The sequence below is a fragment of the Danio rerio genome, chromosome 9 (assembly GCF_052040795.2).
Source record: "Danio rerio strain M-AB ecotype USA chromosome 9, GRCz13ab, whole genome shotgun sequence".
NCBI classification, from domain to species: Eukaryota; Metazoa; Chordata; class Actinopteri; order Cypriniformes; family Danionidae; genus Danio; species Danio rerio.
In genome coordinates, this window is record NC_141029.1 from 44,406,008 (window position 1) to 44,421,135 (window position 15,128).

The following is a 15,128-nucleotide window of genomic DNA, read 5'->3' on the forward strand; positions in this document are numbered from 1 at the left end:
TCCCAGTACTGGGCTGTGGCTGGAAGGGCATTCACTGTGTGAAACATATGCTGAAATAGTTGGCGGTTCGTTCCGCTGTGGTGACCCCTGATAAATAAGAGACTAAGCTGAAAGAAAATGAATGAATGCATTTCTTTTGATCCACCCTTCAATTCTCTGACTGATTAAGAATATGTTTTGTGATCTGTTTATGGTCATTAATTAATTACGGTCATTGATTTTGTAGAATTTCATATCAGCAAAAAAAAAAAAAAAAAAAATATATATATATATATATATATATATATATATATATATATATATATATATATATATATATATATATATATATATATATACATATTTTTTTTTTTTTTTTTTGCTGATATGAAATTCTACAAAATCAATGAATTCTTTTTTATATTTCATATGAATCATTTTGAAGTTTGTAAAGAACAATAATCTAAATTTCGCTTGAAAAGAAAGTGATTACATGAACGTAATTTTGGCACCCTTTTGTGTTCCTGTTGTTTGCCAGTGAATATTGTAATCAGTGTGAATGAAGCAGTGTTTCTCTTGTAGATTTTTGCAGTAAAACCAATAAATCTACAGCTCCAGCATTTATGCTCAGTCATAGCCAGCCAATAACGTCTAAAACCTTTCCTTACATTTTGTTCCTGCAGCACTTGACTGGCACTGTGCTCAAAAAATCAGCGTGATCTCTTTGTGAGAGCTCTTTTTGTGATGCTAAGGCAGTCATTCTCATTCTCCCTGGATTCCTCATCACCCACCTGACCGTGCCACACATCAGTTTTGTGTGACAGTTGATGGGAGGCCTTTTTATAGCATGGATGGCCTTTTTACTTCTATAATAACAATCTAAATGTAGGCCATTCACCTGCACACATATCAGGAATGACAAGATTTGATCAATCATTTATGTAATTTCATGCAACGAGACAAGAAAATGTGTGGTAATTTTTGCATTTGTTCTTTTTTAATACAAGCTTTAATTTTCTAAATGATTTTATTTCATTTAATGAGTTAAAATACGCTGACTTGTGATCTGATGAAGACCTTGTAGGTTGAAACGCCGTCCAATTAAATTTGTTTTTTGAGAGTGACAGTGTGAAAGTGACAGTGTGCCGAATTTATTTTAGGTTTTTCTTTTTGAAAATGCTCACATATTGGGCAATGTTAGAAACATGTGTAAACAAAACCGGAAATGTTTTGAGCTTGTCTAATTTTCGCCACTTGAAGAAGTGGTCAAAAACAAAATTTAGTTACAGTATATTGCTTTAGACATGTTCATGTGGTCAAATACATTCAAACAGCTACAAAAGATATACACTACCTGACAAAAGTCTTGTTGTTGATCGCAGATGTAAGAGCAACAAGTAATAACTTGACTTCTAGTTAATCATTTGGAAAAGTGGCAGACAGTAGATATTTCTGACGAATTATCTGTTGAACTGCATCCCAATCATCACAAATACTGCAGAAGACCTATTGGGATCGCATAGACAGAATTCTCATAGAAATCTGTCAAGTTTGGTAAAGGAAAGATCATGGTTTGGGGTCACATTCAATATGGGGGCATGCAAGAGATCTGCAGAGTGGATGGCAACATCAACAGGCTGAGGTAGCAAGACATTTGTGCTGCCCATTACATTACAAAGCACAAGAGAGGGCAAAAACTTCTGCAGGATAGCGCTCATACTTCAGGATCCACATCAAAGTTCCTGAAAGCAAAGAAGGTCAAGATGCTTCGTGATTGGCCAGCCCAGTCACCAGACAGGAACATTATTGAATATGTCTGGGGTAAGATGAAGCAGGAACCATTAAAGATGTATCCAATAATTCTTGATTAACTCTGGGAGTCCTGCAAGAACGCTTTCTTTGCCATTTCAGATGACTTTATTAATAAGTTATTTGAGTCACTGCAGAGATGCAGTTCTCCAAGCTCATGGGAGTCATACCCAATATTAATTCTTTTTCCACTGCACCATGACTTTATATATTGCACATTTCTGTTAAGTAACAAGACTTTTGTCTAAGCAAAGTCAGACCTTACTGTCCTAATGAAGTAAATAAAAATCAAGGCATGATCATTTTATTTTGGTAAAATAAGCGTAATCTAGAGGCCTTGGCCTTTCATGTAAGCCACTTCTGATAACAAATGATCAACTAGAAGTCAAGTTATTATTTGTTGTTCTTAATACTTGGATAAGCAACAAGACTTTTGTCAGGTAGTGTAATTAGCATTAAGAAAGTGTCACGTAATGCCCCATGGCATGTTTGCCAGACAGAATTTAATCATGTCTGAAAATCAAAAATTTGGTTTGAAGGCGATATCTTCTATGTTTTTATTAAAACATAATGTACACTTATTATTCTAACACAAACTCTCAGCACTCAGTGTAGTTTTGCTGCCATCAGAGCAAAAATGAAAGCTGTTGCTCTCTGTGTAATTGTAATTTTCACATTCCAAGTTTACATAAATTTTGCAAGATTAAACAATATTAAATTTAACGATCAGTGAAAAGCCCATCACATGAATGTCCATATGCTCTCCCCTTAAAGGAATGAGCAAAATAGCTGAAAGTGGACAAAAGAGATACATTTAAAAACAGCTGTAACAGTGTTATGCCTTGTGAGTGTGAGTGACCACACAAACAGAGAACTGTTCTGACTGGCTTTTTTGAGATTGATTGTTTTGTGTCACGCCCCATTTCTTGTCCAGTCAAATTGATTGCCTCAATGGTCATTTTTCCAAAAGGCAATCAATTCCTATATATTTTTTCACTGTTTCACTGTCAAATTATTGAGGTAAATGGGTTGGGCAAGATTTCATTATTTAAATTAAAAATATATTAATATAAAACATGATGAAATTACATGAAATATTATATAAAACAATCTTTACAAGGATGGAGAAAAAAATCATGCAATCAAATAGAGAAATCCCTGGAATGTCTGATGAAAAGACCTACTCATGTGTTAAATATGTATAGGGGAGTAAAGGGCTCAACCTATACATACACCAGCCCACTGGATGTTCATGCCCACACCAAAGCCTTGCTTACACCCTGTACAGGGTCCAAAATCCAATTTCAAATGATGGAAGACCAATATAGCATAGTCCATTTACACAAATGTGTACTTTCTTCAACATATTTGTATCATCAAAAATTGTATGTATGGAAAATACAGCTGGGGCAAAATTATTAACGTTCCTGTGATTTTTTTTTTTCCAAGCAAGGGTGTTTCCACAGTATTTCCTATACAATAAATAATAGTTAATATTAGTTTTCGTAAGAAATAATATTGTTTTTTTATTTCTCTATTTGGCTCAATGGTATCTGGATGCAGCCTTTATGATGCAAGCTGAGATTGCATCACTCAGCGATGCAATGTCAGACTCAGTGCACTCAATGGAGCGAGTGGGGTGGGGTTAGGTGAGTGCATTAAAAAGCATTAAATGCAGCTCAGATTGCACTGCACCAAGTCTGAAGCCAGACCCCTCTCATTTGGCTAAAGAACAAACAGACTGATCTCACAAGGAAACGTAAGTATTTTCCATTTTGTCAGTTTAGTGGCGAATTCGTACGTGTTCAGTCGTACAAAAATGTACGATATTAAAAAAGAGGCATGGCACCAAACCCCCGCCCCTAACCCCAACTGTCAATGGGTGATGAGCAAATCATACTAAATTGTATGAATTAGATCGTACGAATTCATCTGAATTACCCATTAAATCAAAAAGTTACAAATTGCCGTGAGATTGCGTTAGAACAAACCACTGTTGTCAAATGACTTGCCTAAAAAATAAAATAAAATTTGACTAAGACAGGTAACCTAGACAACCCTTTAAATTGCATTTTAAGCCGAATACTAGTATCTTACAAAATAACTAGTAAAATCGTATGTGCTGTCATCATGGCAATGACAAAAATAATTTAGTTAATACACCGTAAAAAAAATCCTAATTGCCTTAAACTTTTTAAGCTGAATCAAATTTACCCTTTGAGTCGGTTGAACTTACAATATTTTATTTTAAACTGACTTAAAACATCATGTGTAACTTATTATATTATTGTATGTTATATTATTTATGTTTATTAATTTCACAATAAAGGCAATAAAAATGGCATATTAATTGACATAAAAAGAAATTACTCAACTTAGACATAGTGGCCTGAGACAAATGCTAGTTTTAGGAGAAAAATTCAAATGGCACTTTAGAGATTTTTGGACCTGAACCCTTGATAGGCTTTCATGGCTTATTGATCATATAATTTTTTTTAGAGTGTAGAAAATAGTTTTTACAACTAGCCGTAACACGTTTAAAAATGTGTTGAAAACACTTTTCTCTGTTAAGCAGCACTTGGGAAATGATTTTGAGGAGGCCTAATAAATGTATTCATTTGAATAAATTTGACATTTATTCTTTTTCACAACAACCAGCTGTTCTTGAAAGAGGTCTGAAAATGTCAAATCTGCTTTTAGCTTAAACGGTTTTACGTCATTCATGTATACATACAGCGTGAAAAATATATACAGTTGAAGTCAAAATGATTAGCCCCCCTGTGATTTCTTTTGCAAATATTTCCCAAATTATGTTTAACAGAGCACCACAATTTTCACAGTATTTTATATAATGTGTTTTATTCTGCAGAAAATTGTATATGTTTTATTTCGGCAATAAAAAAAGCAGTTTAAAAAAATTTCAAAAAATTATAAGCCCCCTTAAGCAATATTTGTTATTATTGTATACAGAACAAACCACTGCTATACAATGACTTGCCTTATTACCCTAGTTAAACTTTTAAATTGCACTTTAGGCTACTAGTGTTTAGAAAAATATCGAGTAAAATAATATGTACTGTCGTCATGGCAAAGATAAAATAATTCAGGAGGGCTAATAATTCTGAATTCAACTGTAACAATATTGAGATGTGTAGTATTGGTTTGCATCACCTCTATCCTGGCCCTTTAAACCTCCAGCTGGTCGGCGAGACTCCTGCGGTGGCATTTAACTGAGTGGCTGACGTCACTAAACTTTCCAGCGGGCTGTGTGTGTGTGGAAGATGAGAGAGAGAGCTCGAGTGTGTAGAAGACAGCGTGTGCGAGCACTGCTGAGGAGGACGAGCGGAGGATTCCTGCTTTTTTTCGGTGAGTGGATCCTACTTTTTCGTCGGAAAGTACGCATTTCTGGATCGTGGACTGTGTTTTGCACGTCGCTTTTCTTTAAAAAGAAACTTGAAGTCGTGGGAAGTGTGTCGATTCTTTTAAAGAATGTTTAAAACTTTCTTTTCCATTCTTTTTGTCAGACGAAGTGGTTTCAGCCATGATGTAAACATTGGTTTGGTTAAAGCTGCATCCTAGAGGAATGTTATGGACGTGATTTTGTGAGGATGGAATGCGCTCGAGCAGGTTGATTCTGTAACATGGATGCACGAGTGCAAATACGCGCGGTTTTCTTCTGTTCACTGTGATCTTGAAACTGGCAAGTGGATTTAATAATGTGGTTGTTTGTTTGTTTGTTGCTAAAGAAAGATGTTGCCTCTTTAAAGCTTTGCATTGGTTTTTAATAGGCTATGCAGGAAAAGTACAGGTCACTGACGCATCTGACAAAACGTTCGTGATTTATGATTGACGCCGTGTTACTGTAGGTTGTGATGGATTATTATTTTAAAACTGATCGTGTTTAAATTGAATACAGATAAAGGGGTACTGTGGTGAAAGTTTTTGAACACAAGCCTTTTTTTCTGTAATGAATGGAGATATTTACAGGACTGTTCATCAGATAGTTTTCCACTTTAACTGGATTCACCCTTTTAATCCTTATATTTGTCAAATATTGAGGCAAAGGTGTTTTATATTCTCAAATTCCTTTGAGTGACAACTTGTGACACAATCTCTACATTGTTTATTACGCTACTTTGATTATTCGGTCTGAAATCGCATGTAAATATGACTTTAAAACAACATTAGCACTATTTGATTGACAGTAAACTGTGTTGTACATTTAATAGACATTGGCTACTAATATGATTTCACCATTTACAATATGCAAAGAGTTCTGAAATTAGACCGTATATGTGAATATACCAGGTTTACGCCCAATTTGCCAAATTCACCTGTTTGTATTTATTTGTCTGACTCTGTGAGCTGTGTGTGGCTGTCTAACTGGATCTGTTTCTTGTTTCTTATGTACTGTAAATACTGTAAATGGTGCCTTGTCTTTTCGTCTGTTTGTTTGTTTATTTGTTTATCTGTCAGTCGATCTGTTTATTTGTGAGTTTAGCTGTCAATGTTCTCACTATTTGCCTGTTTACCTGTTTTTCTAATATGTCTGTTTATTTGCTTAGCTGTCTTTATTTGCTTAGGTGTCTTTATCTGTCATCCGTAAATAAATCTGTTTGTTTGGCTGGCTGTCTGTGTACAGTATGGGCATACAGTGATCATATTATTTACCATGTTCTATAGCTTTAAAAGGAGGTTCTCTCTTTCTCTTTAGATCAGTTTTTAGTAGTTAAATACTTTTTTGTGGCCATGTTGTGCCTCTGAAAAGGGCTGGCGAGGTCTGTCCATGGATACCTCTGGAGGCCATTTCCAGGCTGTAATCTGCATGACAATACCTTTTTCCTTTGGTGTGAGCCAGTCAGATTTACTGCATTTACAGTCCCTCTCTGAGAAAGGCAAACTGATCACCGAATCTGAGAAAGTCCACCGTTCCACTTGCAAATGTTCTGCCGATATAGAGACGTAGATGAATTATACCTACCATCCATTCTCTGTCCGTTCAGTCAGCTGCGCAGCATGAGGTGTCAGTGAGAGACTTTTTAATATTTGCATTTGGCCAGTGTTTAATGACAGTGTGCAGAATGACTGTAATTCTGTAGCCAGAAAAACTATTGTCTCCAATCGCTTATTTTCCTATTAAACAGTTAGGTCCGTAAATATTTGGACATCAACACAATTCCAACATTTTTGGCTCTATACACCAACACAATGTATTTTAAATAAAATGAACCTTTAACTGCAGACTGTCAGCTTTAATTTGAGAGTATTTACATCCAAATCAGGTGATCGCTGTAGGAAAAGGAACAGTTTGCATAGGTGTCTCCCACTTATTAAGGGTCCAAATGTAATTGGACAGAATAATAATCATAAATCAAACGTTCTATTTTTTAATACTTGGTTGCAAATCCTTTGCAGTCTATTACAGCCTGAAGTCTGGAATGCATAGACAGCACCAGACGCTGGGTTTCATTCCTGGTGTTACTCTGCCAGATCTCTATTGCAACTGTCTTCAGTTCCTGCTTGTTCTAAGGGCATTCCCCTTTAGTTTTGTCTTTAGCAAGTGAAGTGCAAGCTCAATCGGTTTCAGGTCAAGCAAAATTGACTTGGCCATTGCATAACGTAACTTCTTTCCCTTTAAAAACTCTTTGGTTGCTTTTGCATATAATGCAAACCAATACCTTTTTCTTTAATCTGAGCCAGTCCCTCTCTGAGAGGCAAACTTATCACTAAATCTGAGAAAGTCCACCGTTGCATTTGCAAATGTTCTGCCAATATAGAAACGTGGATAAATTCCAAATGTATTTGGAGTTCTTCTGCAACTGTCTTCAGTTCCTGCTTGTTCCTGAGGTATTTTCCCTTCAGTTTTGTCTTTAGCAAGTGAAATGCAAGCTTAATCGGATTCAGGTCAGGTGATTGACTTGGCCATTGCATAACATTCCACTTCTTTACCTTTAAAAACTCTTTTTTTGCTTTTGCAGTATGCTTTGGGTCATTGTCTATCTGCACTGTGAAGCACCGTCCAATGAGTTCTGAAGCATTTGGCTTCATATGAGCAGAAATATTGCCTGAAACACTTCAGAATTCACCTTGCTGTTTTTGTCAGCAGTCACGTCATCAATAAATACAAGAGAACCGGTTTCATTGACAGCTATACATGCCCACACCATATCAATTCCACCACCATGACTTACTGCTTAGGATCATGAGCGGTTCCTTTCTTTCTCCATACTCTTCTCTTCCCATCTCTCTGGTACAAGTTGATCTTGATCTCATGTCCATAGGATGTTGTTCCAGCACTGTGAAGGCTTTTTTAAAACTCCAATCTGGCCTTCCTGCTTTTTGAGGTTCACCAATGGTTTACATCTTATAGTGAACCCTCTGTATTCACTATGGTGTAGTCTTCTCTTGATTGTTGACTCTGACACACATACACCCGCCTCCTGGAGAGTGTTCTTGATCTGGCCAACTGTTGTGAGGAGTGTTTTCTTCGCCAGGGAAAGAATTCTTCAATCGTCCACCACTGTTGTTTCTGTGGTTTTATGGGTCTTTTGGTGTTGCTGAGTTCACTGGTGCTTTCTTTCTTTTTAAGAATGTTCCATAACAGTTGAGCCACACCTAATGCTTTTGCTATCTCTCTAGTGCGTTTGTTTTTGTTTTGTCAGCCTAATGATCGCCTGCTTGACTGATAGTGACAGCTCTTTGGATCTCATCTTGAGAGTTGACAGTAACAGATTCCAAATGCAAATAGCACTCTTGAAATGAACTCTAGACCTTTTATCTGCTCATTGTAATTGGGATAATAAAGGAATAACACACACCTGTCCATGGAACAGCTTAGAAGCCAATTGTCCGATTACTTTTGGATCCTTAACAAGTGGGAGGCACATATGCAAACTGTTTTAATTCCCACAGCGTTCACCTGATTTGGATGTAAATACCCTTAAATTAAAGCTGACAGTGTACAGTCAAAGCACATCTTGTTTGTTTCACTTTAAATTTATTGTGTGTATAGAACCAAAGAGGTTAGAATTGTGTCGATGTCCAAATATTTATGGACCTAACTGTAAAAATTTTTGAGAGTTAAGAGTTGAAAACCAGTTGCATTAAACCTGTTTCCTTTTGATTAGAGAATTAGAATGTTTATTTAAAACATGGCTAAACTACGATGGCTAAGAAAGCTTAACATGCTGCAATTTAAGAAAACACATATGCAATTACGTTTTTTGTAATAACATTTTTTTTTTTTTTAATTGCAGCATGTTAAGCTCTCTTGGCCATCGCATGGAACATCTTTATGCAAACCTTTTAGTGATTTGTTTTGAAAATTATATTTGTGTCATCTGTAATGGTGCTGTGTGATTTGGGCAAAATATCTAATTGTGAAATTATTACTATTATAATTTCTTTAGAAAGATGTTGCGGTTGCAATTTGAATTACGATTTAATTTTGTAGTTGAGCTTTAGCTCAATAATCTGTAAGCCACTGCTACAATTCTGTGACAGCTCTTAAAAATGACTAGTTTTTGTTCGATGTCTGTGACTTTGAAACCGGAATATTCCCATAATGTTTATTTTCTTTTTGTTATTGAGGGCATAGTTTGGTTGCGCAATTCTGATTGGGTAGAACGAAAGTGTGCTCACTCTATTGGCTAGTAAGACTGTCACACACAGCCGGCTGACACGCATTTGCTAGGGGCAGGGGAAATTAAATTATATTTCATAATGCAGCCCGTTGCGATTTAACAAATCGCAACATTTCAAATTCTATTTCGATTAATTGCACAGCTCTAATCTGAAAGCTCAATAAATATGCCTTTTGGTTAGTTATGATGAGCAACATTTGACAGAGTCAACTTTTTCAAATCTGAGGTTTAAAAAAAAATTCAAAAATAAAATAATGAGAAAATTGACTTTAAATTTTACCAAAATAAGTTTCTTAACAATGCATATTTATAATCAAATGTAAAGATTTGATAGAAAGCCAGTAGAAAGTTTACAAAACATCTTCATGTGATGTGATGTACAAATCCTTTCAGAATTTCTCTTAACAAAATATCTCTCTTGTACATATTGTGAAGCTGCATCACCTTCAGACATGTTATTTAATATCCTTCATGTTATTTGTTTTTCTTGTTCACTGTGATTACAATTTGCCTATTGAAGCTTATTGTGTTTTGATCTGTTCCTCCCACATACTACTTTTTTACATTTATATACATAACACACCTACTATTCATACATTATGAAATGTAGAATAGTTTATCATTATAGTTTTCATTGTCCTTGATAAATATCACACCAAATAATTTTCATTCAAACGTTGTTCTTGATATGCTTTTGTTAGTGCAATGGAAAACTACTATTTTGCAAGGTCCGTTGTTGTTTAGATGTTATGACATTTCTTTCAGTTTAAAGCATATTACATTGAAAGCATTACTGATCAAAAAGCATAATTCCCTGTTTTTGTTAAACATGAGACTCCAAAGCTCTTTTTAATTACAAATGGCATAGTTCATTATTTAAAAGAGACAGGTTTCCTTTTGATCAGATTGGGTTTTTTTTTGTTTGTTTTTTTGCTTTTATATGCTTTAAAAATACACTTTTATGCTTTAAAATATGTGTAGGGATGTTTCAGGCGTGCAAGCTGTTTATTTGGAAGATTTGCTGATTTGCAAGTTTCATAGCTCTTAGCTAGTTTCATGTGCTGTACACACACATGCGCACACACACAGCTAATTTGGCATATATCTAAAAACACATACTATAGACCTCTGTGGTTTTTATATGGAGCTAATTATATTGCCTAACCTTAATCCCTGAATGAAAATAATTGCAGCTTAAAAATAAATAAAATTAATACTTATTATTTATGCATGAGACATTTTTTTCCAATTGAGGACATCCCTGAATATCCCCCACAGAGGATTTTATCAGATTTAGCTCACATCTGAGGACAAATGTGTCCCCAAAGTATAGTTAAGTAAATCCATGTACACAAATATCCGATGTGCGCTCTTTGGCATACATAATTCCTTTAGAAACCACGAGGAAAGGAAAAAATCTAATTAACAGTTCGTTAATAGGCCTAACACATCTTACAATCCATAACCATAATAGCATTACACATTGATTATTTGAGGTTATTCAGCTCTCCTGTTCCGCCTTCCTTCTAGCAAAATCATACTTGTATAAAGAGCATTTAGATTTTTATTCTTTCACTCTTACCTTGATTTCTCACTCTTTCTCTTTTTTTGTACACTTACATAGTGAACTTTTTTCCCCCCAGTATAGTTACAGTAGCTCCAGATTAATATCTGGCATCACTAAATGTAAGAAAAAATAATTAATAAATAATAATAATAATGATCAGAAGTCTTTCGTCTGCCAGATGTATTTTTGAAACTGCAAATGAGGGCATGCATACAGTAGAAAAGCATGAGGCAAACAACCAGTGACCTCATTACTGGTACAGACAGTGAATTGTCTGAATATAATGACTCTGTCATGAATGGCATGAATTTTTTATTTTTTTCAATAAAATTACTTCATTTTTAGTTAAAATCCAGATGAGAGGATAGCTTTTAAATATTAGACGTCCATGTAAACATAAATGATGGGGGAAAATTCTAATTAACGTTAAATGTTTTTTTTTTTTTTTTAAGAGATTGGGCTTGATGTGGTTTTAGATTTTTTTTCTTCTGTAGGTTGGCTTAATCAAAAGAATGACACAGTTGTTTCTTTTTTAAAACTTCTGAACATGTTTGATTCTAGCAAATGCTTTTATCAGTTACTTACAAATGTAGAATACTACAAGAAATTCATCATAAAGAGGAGAAAAGGGCTCATTATTCAGTTTCATAGATTGAACAAGTGAGGGATTAAAGGTACATAAGTGATCTGCCAAAATGCTAACCGGTTAGCACAATAACTTTAAAACACAGTTTCACCGCCGCCCTCCAAAGCCAAGTCTTTTGAAATCACAATAGCGCACATTAAAGATGATAGTAGACAACCCACTATGTTAGATCATGTCATACGCCAGTTAGAAAACTTTATAGTACTTTATAATACTACAATTCCGAACAAAAAACTGGATTATATCTAGCACGTTTTCAGTTGTGCAGCTAGCAAAACTTGTCATAATGTGCAAGATTTCATGCATGTAAGGATCGCAGATCTCACTCTCTTACACGCTTTGTCCTAAATAACCTACAGTATGCTTAGTGTTTAGCCGGTGGCATGCAGGAATTACACTTATTAATAAGCCATACTTGCATGCTTTTTCAGAGTGAATATTCAGAGTAGCATGGTCAACAATATAGGGACTGCGTCACAGGCTGTCATTGTTCAAAAATGAAACAATGTGAATATAAAACAAACTTCAGGTTAGTAAAGCTAGGTGGAAATTCAATATTTACTTATGTTTTACTGTTAAACTAAATAAAAATCAACATTATCAATGCTGTAAAAGGACCTTATAAAATGAAGAAAAGTCACATCAATCTTTCCCCGGAAGATTTCAATGGCTGAACAACACTTCTGTGCATATAAGCCATTTGGAAAACAACTAAATCTACATCAGCTTTGCGTGACTAAAATAGTTTTAAAACAGGACATTACCTGTCTCAAAGAATTACTTCTGCCATGGTTTCATCTTTCATGGATTCAATTTTGGATGGGGGAGAAACAATCTTTTCTATATATACACACATGAGGAATGGTGAATTAGAATGGTCTGGAAAGTGAACATTATCTTGGTATTTCTCTTTAGTGATGATTTTACAAAATGTAACATATTGTTATAAGTTTATCCACTTATAGCAAAGTTTATAAGTTTATCCAACGATGTTCATTTGGGTTGAGTCATTTTAGATCTGATATCAATGAGGTTTAATTTAAAATCATTTGAGATCTATATTTTAAAGTTGCATAGACCACCACACTGTTATGATGTACCTTTAGTGTTATACTATGTGTCAGGAATGTAGATAATGAAATGGGTTCTTTGAGTGTGCAATTATTCAAAGTTTCAAGGATTGAACAGGGATGCATTAAGCAAAAATGAATTTAATTTATTTTATTTATTTATTTTTTCAGTATAATGCAGTAAAGTTCTAAGATTACATCATTTGAAAATTGTCATGGGTTCAGTTTTGGATGGGGTAAAGATGATCTTTTCATGCACATGCGAGGAATGGTTAATGAGAATGCTCTGCGAAATAAACATTGTCTTGGTATTTCTGTTTAGTGATGATAATGGGCCCTATCATACACCCGGTGCCATATGTGTTTTGCACGATGTGCTGCTTTTTTCAGACCAGTGCAACCCTATTTATCATGTTTTGCACCATGTTGTTTAAACAGCAAATCCATTTGCGCCACTTTGTGAACTCATGGGTGTGCCTGTCTATAAAGGAGGTGTGTTAAGGTGCATTGTTGGCATGTTGTTATATTGAGAAACTGAAAAAAATAGACTGCACCATTGAAAGCTGGTCCAAAGTCCAGCGCAGAGTGCATTAATTATGTGCCTATGCAGTTCCAAACTTAATACAAGTAGGATGTACAGCAATACATAAATGTCTTTACACATGGAAAAAAAAAACAAAAAAAAAAACTAATTCTACATAAATATAAAAACTATACCTCTATGTCTTTATCTCGTAGGGGCAGTTTATTCATAACAATTTGTATTATTATAAGTAGTATTATTTATTATTTGCATATTTATATTTATTTTAATAGAAACTAATGTTTAATAGATGTTTAATGTTTAATGTTTAATAGAATCTAAATGTTTTAGATTTGTCCATCTGTCGGGTTTTGGAGACGTGTGCATGACCATATGGGGCATAAGAATAGGACGTGTGTTTGGATATAGCTCCTTTTTTGGAATCACTTCATTAATATTGTTCATTTATTTGTTAGCTGGAAATTAGAACTGAGTTTAGAAATATTTTTTTAAATGAATCTTTGCACTTAACAAATTAAATAAATTTATAGGTTAATGATGTCTTTAGTAGAGTGCGTACAACGCTGTTTCCTTATCCACAAAGGTAAAGGACTAAAGTAAAGAATAAAAATAAAGAGAAAGTATGTGCCACGGTGTGACGCAACTGACTCTTAAAGGAAATGTGAGATGAGACTCCGACTCAAAACACACCCAAAACTCATTAAGAGAATAAGTACAACCCTGTTAGACCATGCACTGGGGCACAAACCTTATTTTTTCATCTTTAAAATAGCAAAAGTGGATTCGGACAATGCTATTGCGCTTTAGACGTTGTGCCTAGATCGTTAAAATAGAGCCCAATAAGTGATGATTTTACAAAAGGTAACATTTTGCTAAGATTGGTAAGATTTTATCCAATGATGTTCTTTTGGAGAGTTGCGTAGACCGCTGCACTTTTATGATGCACCTTTAGTGTTATACTATATGTCAGGAATATAAATAATGAAATGGGTTCTTTGAGTGTGCAATGTTGCTGTTTGTGCATCTTCAAAGTTACAAAGCAGAAAATCAAAGAGAGATAACAGCAAGGAAGGACTGTTTCAGATCTCCCACAAACACCTTCACTGAGCTTTCCTCTGGGAACATGCACATCACAATATGCTGATTTAAATAAATCCTGTCAAACAGGGCAAGTGTTGAGTTGTGTCAGTATTGTGTTTCCTTCTTGTCAAAGAAACATCGTTTTACAGATCTAATATACTGATACACAAAATGTACATAATAGTACCCTTTTAAAGGCACATCATGTAAGATTTTTTCATTAAATAATCCAAAAATTATCTAATTTGCTAACTTATGTACTATATTATTCCAAATGTTTAGAAGAATGTTCAAATCCAGGTTTAGTTTAAGAAAAAAGGGAAACAACAAAGATGCTTTAATATGTTGTGTGTTTGTTAGACTGCACAGATCAACATTTTAACAGAACCTTTAAAATGTATTTAATGATAAAACAGCACTGATACTTCCCCACATTACTAGAATTTGACTAACATTATAAAAGTCATCTACTTTTGTGCTGCGTCGTGATCGTCTGTCATCAGCAGTTTCAGCAGCCTCATTTCACTTTAACAGCTTTTATTGTTTTTTTTACAGTTCTTTAAGCTTTTATAGGATTTATTATACCCGATGATAAACATTTTGTTTACACCGCAGTTTTTAAATCATAAATCTGTCATATCTTAATTATGTTGTTACCTTTGTTGACCTCTAAGGAATTGGTCCTCTCAGGGAAAAAAAGGTATATTTATACTTTGCGCACGTTATGGTTGCTGAAGGGTATAACCCATTCCTGTTGTTGTGGCTTTCACCAAATGACAATGGAAGTTTG

At 34.6% G+C, this 15,128-nt stretch overlaps 1 protein-coding gene and 1 long non-coding RNA gene across 25 annotated transcripts in view; one reads left to right on the forward strand and one right to left on the reverse strand.

Annotated features, from left to right (window-relative positions):
• Positions 1-5,064: 5,064 nt before the first annotated feature.
• Positions 5,065-15,128, forward strand: part of gulp1a (GULP PTB domain containing engulfment adaptor 1a) — a 104,038-nt gene continuing 93,974 nt past the window's right edge. For 19 of the 24 annotated variants that reach the window (XM_087266060.1, XM_087266071.1, XM_087266065.1 and 16 more), the window contains exon 1: positions 5,065-5,154. The gene's annotated coding sequence lies outside the window, so the exon portion shown is untranslated. Of the gene's footprint in view, positions 5,493-15,128 lie in introns of all 24 variants that reach the window. The other 5 variants (XM_087266067.1, XM_087266057.1, XM_087266080.1 and 2 more) reach the window with 2 other exon arrangements.
• LOC147835385 (uncharacterized) lies at positions 5,314-9,661 on the reverse strand. Its single transcript, XR_015499816.1, has 2 exons — positions 8,846-9,661; positions 5,314-6,921 (listed from the first exon to the last, which is right to left on the reverse strand). It is a non-coding gene; the product is annotated as an uncharacterized LOC147835385 (long non-coding RNA).